This window comes from Pteropus vampyrus, unplaced genomic scaffold, assembly GCF_000151845.1.
Source record: "Pteropus vampyrus isolate Shadow unplaced genomic scaffold, Pvam_2.0 Scaffold201, whole genome shotgun sequence".
Classification (NCBI taxonomy): Eukaryota; Metazoa; Chordata; class Mammalia; order Chiroptera; family Pteropodidae; genus Pteropus; species Pteropus vampyrus.
In genome coordinates, this window is record NW_011888982.1 from 399084 (window position 1) to 405465 (window position 6382).

The 6382-nt window shown below is 30.1% G+C and overlaps 1 pseudogene; it reads left to right on the forward strand.

Annotated features, from left to right (window-relative positions):
* The first annotated feature begins 5927 nt into the window (after positions 1 to 5927).
* On the forward strand, positions 5928 to 6046 carry LOC111746781 (annotated as a pseudogene).
* The last annotated feature ends 336 nt before the right edge of the window (positions 6047 to 6382 follow it).

The following is a 6382-nucleotide window of genomic DNA, read 5'->3' on the forward strand; positions in this document are numbered from 1 at the left end:
ATAACACGGTGGTGAGCTCTCCAGATTTTCTTTTTGCTTCATATATTACAGATTTGGAGCTAAAGAAGCCAACAATCCAGAATGTCAAATGACCAAAAAGCCCTCTAAAAGGCAGCAAACCAGAATAAGGACAGTCTAGCAGCAATGCCTAAACACTCGTAGATGACAATCACTAAATTGAAGCCAAACACCACAGGTTAACAGTGACTTCATATCCATCCACACCAGCAAATGCTGAATGGAGAGACAAGACTTCCAACTCACTAGGCTATAATGAGGTGCACTAATGCCCTGTCATTTATCTCTACTCTCATCTTTATTATTTCCTTCCTTCTGGTAGCTCCTTAAGTTGTAAAGTTAGGTTGTTGATTTGATATTTTTATTATTATTTTTTAAATATGTGTTTACAGCTATAGATTTCTTCCTTAGCACTGTTTTTACTGTATCCCATAAATTTTGTTATTTTGTGATTTAATTTTATTTATTGGTATTTTCTAATCTCCCTTTTGATTTCTTCTCTAATCAATTAGTTGTTTAAAAATATGTTGTTTAGTTCTCACAATTTTGTGAATTTTATAGTTTTCCTTTTGTTCTTAATTTCTAACTTCATACTGTTGTAGTCAGAGAGTGTAATTTGATACTATCTTTTAAAATCTATTAAAACTTGATTTGTGTCCTAACATATGATCTACACTGAAAAATGTTTCATGTGCACTTAAGAAGAATGTACATTTTGTTGTTATTGGGTGCAGTGTTCTATATATATCTACTATAGATCTAAGATGGTTTAAGTCCTCTATTTTGTTAGTCATTTTCTGTCTGGTTGTTCTATTCATTCTTGTTAAGTGGGGTATTAAAGTCTTCAATTATAATTGTAGAACTGTCTATTTCTCTTTTCAAGTCTGTCAGTTTTTGCTTCATATATTTTGATGGTCTGTCATTAGGTGCATATGTATTTTAATTGTTATATCTTCTTGCTGTATTTAAGTTTTTATTAATATGTAATGTCCTTCTTGTCTCTTGTAAACTTTTTTGACTTAAAATCTATTTAGTCTGATATTAGTATAGCCACGCTTGCTTTCTTTAATTTACTATTTACACAAAATATTTTTTCTCATCTTTCACTTTCAACCTATTTATGTCTTTGAATCTTAGGCGAGTTTCTTGTAGAGAGAGTATATTTGGATCATGTGTTTTTATTCATTCTGTATATCTCTGTTTTTCGATTGAAGAGTGTAATTCATTTACATTTAAAGTAATTACTAATAAGAGGGACTTACTGCTGTCATTGTTCTATTTGTTTGTATATGCTTTGTAGCTTTTTGGCTGCTCATTTTCTACATTACTGTCTGCTTTTATGTTTAGTTGATTTTTTATAATGAAATGTTTAAATTACTTTCTCATTTTCTTTTGGATATATTCTAAAGCCATTTTCTTGCAGTTATCACAGAATTTCATTTAACATCTTAAAATTATAATACTCTAATTTGAATATATACTAACTTAAATTTTATAACATACAAAAACTCCACCCCTTTACAGCTCCATCCCTACATCTTGCCCATTTTTAATGGGGACATTTGTTTTTTATTTTGAGTTTTAATAGTTCTTTCTATATTTAGGATAACAGTTGTTTATCCAGATATGTGATTTGTAAATATCCCATTCTGTGGCTTGCTTTTTAATTTTCATTCTCTTGTCAGTGTCTTTCACAGAGAAGAAGGTTTTCATTTCAATAAAGTCCAGCTTATTGATGATTTCTTTCATAAATTATTTCTTTGTTGTTGTATTTAAAAGTTATCACTAAATTTAAGGTCATCTTTTTCTCCTACATTATCTTCTATGAGTTTCATAATTTTCTGTTTTACATTTAAGTCTTGATTCATTTGATAATTTTTGTGGTGAGTATGTCTAGGTCTAAAGTCATTTTTTTTGCATTGCATTTGTTTTAGTTGTCCTAGCACGATTGTTGAAAAGACTTTTTTTTATTGAATTGCCCTTGCTCCTTTGTCAAAGACCAGTTGACTGTTTTTATGGGAGTCTATTCTGTGTTCTCTACTCTGTTCTACTGATCTAATCTTTCACCAATACCACACTATCTTGATTATTGTATTTTTTATAGTAATTCTTAAAGTCAGGTAGTGTCAGTTCACAGACTTTATTCTCCTTCCATATTGAGTTGCCTATTCTGAATCTTTTGCCTTTGTATATAAATTTATAATTAGTTTGTCAATATCTACAAAATAACCTGTTGGGATTTTGTTTGGGATTATATTTGGCATAGACTTCTGCAAATGCTGAAAGAAAAGTACTGCCATAAGCACATTCTATATCTACCAAAACTATTCTCTAAGAATGAAAATAAATCAAGACATATACAAAAGAAGTAAAACTAGAAGACATGATGGTGCAGCCACTATGAAAAACAATATGGGGTTCCTCAAAAAAACTAAAAACTAGAATTACCATATCATTCAGCAATTTTGTTTTGGGTATAGTCCAAAAGAAATTAAAACATTATATCCGAGATATATATGTATCCCCATGTTTATTGCAACATAACTCACAATAACCAAGATATGGAAACAACCTAAGTAGAAGACCTGATTCTCTCTCTCTCTTTCTATGTATATGTATATGTATATGTATATGTATATGTATATGTATATGTATATGTATATGTATATGTATATGTATATGTATATGTATATGTATATGTATATGTATATATATATATATGTATATGTACATGTATATATGTGTGTATGTGTGTGTATGTGTATGCATATATGTATGTATATGTATAAAATTAGGCATGAGAAAGAAGGAAATCCTGCCATTTGTGACAACATGGATGGAATCTGAGAGCATTATGCTAAGTGAAATAAGTCAGACAGAGAAAGACAAGTATTGTATGATATTACTTACCTCTGAAATAAAAAAAAAAAGTAGAACTTATAGAAACAAAGATTACAATGTTGGTTACTAGGGCCTGGGGGGCGGAATGGGATGATGTTGGTAAAACATTAACAAACTCCAGTTTTCAGATGAATAAGTTCTAGGAATCTAATATATACTATTTCAATTATATTAATACTATAGAATATGCTTGAAAATTTTAAGAGAGCAAATCTTAAATGTTCTCACTACAGAAAAGAAATGATAGTTATATAACGAGGTGAAGGTATTAGGTAACACTATGGCGGTAACCATTTTGCAACATATAAGTGCATCAAATCAACAAAGCATACACCTTAAACTTATACAACGTTATATGTCAATTATATTTCATAAAGTTGATGAAAAAGACAAATTCAGAAGAAGTAAAACTAGAAGAATATGTTTACAAGAGACTTAGCCAAAGGAATGGCTGTAGTAAATTCTCTAAACAGAAAAGAAATAAAAAAGAAAAAAATCTCGAAACATCAAGAAGAAAGAGCACGATGAGAGCAAACACACGGGTAAATAAAATAGACTTTCTTCTTCATCTTGGATATTCTAAATTATGTTTGATGGTTGAAGCAAAATCATTACCACTGTCTTACGTAGTCCTAAATTTATTTAGAGTAAGTGTGTAACACAATTATACTACAAATGTAGTAGGGTAATTGGAAATATAGTAAGGTAGGGTTTCTTCGCATCAATGAACTGGTAAAATAATGACACTGGGAAATTGTGAAGTCATATAATATAATACCTAGAATAACCACTTGCAAGTTACATAAAAAGACATAAAAACTAAAGATAAGAAAAAATAGATTCCTAAAATATGTTCAAGTGACCCACATGAAGGCAGAAAAAAAAATAGACAAACAGATTGTTATGGACTGAATATTTGTGTCTCCTCCAAATTCACATGTTGAGATCTAATTCCCGACATGATGGCATTTGAATATGGGAACTTTAGGAAGATATGAGGTCTTGTTGGTGATGGAATTAGCGCTATTGTAAGAAAAAGTCAAAGAGATATCTTACTCCTCTTATGCTCTGTAAGAATACACAGGGAAGTTGGCAGTCTGCAGCCCAGAAAAAGGTTCTCACTGGAATTAACCATGCTGACAACCTGATTTTGGCCTTCCAGCCTCCAGAACTGTGAGAAATAAATAAATACATTTTTATGTAATAAATAGATAGATAGATAGATAGATAGATAAGCCACACAGTCTATGGTACTTTTTTATAGAAGTCTGAACTAAGACATAGAAAATAAACAATAACAAACCAGAAAGAACAAATGAAAAACAAAAAGTAAAATATCAGAGTTAAGCCCTTAGAACAGTAATTACATTATAGATAATTGGTATAAATACACAAAAGACAGAAATTGGCAGGGTAACTTAAAACACAGACAGACAGACACACACACATATACATATAAGAAATCTACTTCAAATATAACAAATAGTCATATCGAAAGTAAAATAATAGCAAAGGTATATCATGCAAATATTAATAAATGGAAAAGGGGATAGTTATATTAATATTAGATAAATCAGCCTTCAGAGGAAAGAAAATTATGAGAGATAGAGTCATTATAAAATGACAAAAGCGTTAATACATCAGGAAGACAACTTGATTCTAAATGTGTATGTACCAAGCAACAGAGATGTAAAAAAATGTGAAAAAAATACTGATAGAACTAAAAGGGAAAATAGGCGAAGCCAGTTTTAATTGGAGATTTTAATAGCCCTTTCTCAACAGTTGATAGATCAACTAGATAGAAAACCAGAAAGGATATAGAATTAAAAACACTCTCAACTAACAGACTATAATTATCTAATATATTATCTAATAACAGCAGAATATCCATATATTTTTTAACACCCATAGAACATTTGTCAAGATAGACCATATCTTGGTGTGGGTAGACAGAGACCTTAAGAGATATAAAAGAACTGCAATGATACAGAGTATGTTTTATGACATAATAAAATTTAAAAAAATAATTAATAACAGAAAGATAAGTTAAAAAAAAAAAGTAACCCTTGTAAAATGTCACCTTAGAGAATTTAATAAAACAGGTGATAATGTTGATGGAAATAAAAAATTGAACTGAATAAAAATAAAAGTACAACTTATTAAAATTTGTAGAATATAGCTTAAGTAACGGTGAAAGGAAAATTTACAGCACTAAACACATTAGAAAGTTCTCAAATTAATGATCTAAGATGCTATCTCAATAAACTAGAAAAAGTCGAGAAAAATAAAGTCAAAGCAGGGAGGAGGAATGACATAATAGAAGTAAGAACAGAAATCAAGGAATTTGAAACAGAAAAAAAAAGTGAATTAAAAACTGGCTCTTTGAAAATATCAATATATTTGACAAATCTCTAGCAAGACTGACAAAGAAAAAAGACAGAAGACACAAATTGCTAAGAGTGATACTCATTCTTGAGAAGAAACAGGAGATGTTACTGCAGACCCTGCAGTCATTAGAAGGATAATAAGAAGGTAATACAAACAACATTATACATTCCAATTTGGCAACTTAGATAAAATAGACCAATTCTTTCAAAAGCACAAACTCTCTACTAACAAATACTTTAGTTTTATGACAATTAATAATATTAATTTGTAATTTCAAATCTCCCCCAAAATAAATCTCTAAGCTCGGATTGTTTTACCTGAGAATTCAACCAAAAATTCTACCAAAAGTATAATTAACACCAATTTTACACATTCTCTTCCTTAAAATAGAAGAATGAAGACTTTCCAATTTATTTTATGACGGTAATGTTACCCTGATACCAAAACAGGCAAAAGAAGTACAAAAATAGAAAACTATAGACCAATGTACTCTAGATAATATTATTCTGTTTACTCTAGTGTTAAGGAATAATGATAAGGAATGATAGTGTTTCTCAGAGGATTTGGTATTATTTTGTAAAACAAGGTCTTGAATTCATGACCGCTAAAGTGTGATACCAGTCTACGGCAATGCCACCCTGAACAAGCCAGATCCCATCTGATCTTGCAAGCTAAGCAGGGTTGGGCTTGGTTAGTATTTGGATGGGAGACCACCTAAGAAGACCAAGTGCTGTTGGTGTAAAAAATAAAAAATAAGGGATTGTAAGCTGACAAGGTCTTCGCAATCTGTGAGGTCAACCAAGGGTTGCCTCACCTAAATAATAAAATAAAATAAAATAAAATAAATAAAATAAAATAAATAAAATAAAATAAAATAAAAGAAATAAAATAAAATAAAAATAAAAAGTGTGATACCAACAGGAATCTTGCCCCTACTATGGGTTGTGAGAGTTTTCTTTTTTAGCTTCTACTCATTATATTTTCTCTAAATGTTCTTCTATCTATTGAATATGAATCCCAGCATCACCACTTACTGGAGGAGTGTGGGCAAGTCACATATTTTCCAGAGCTTAAA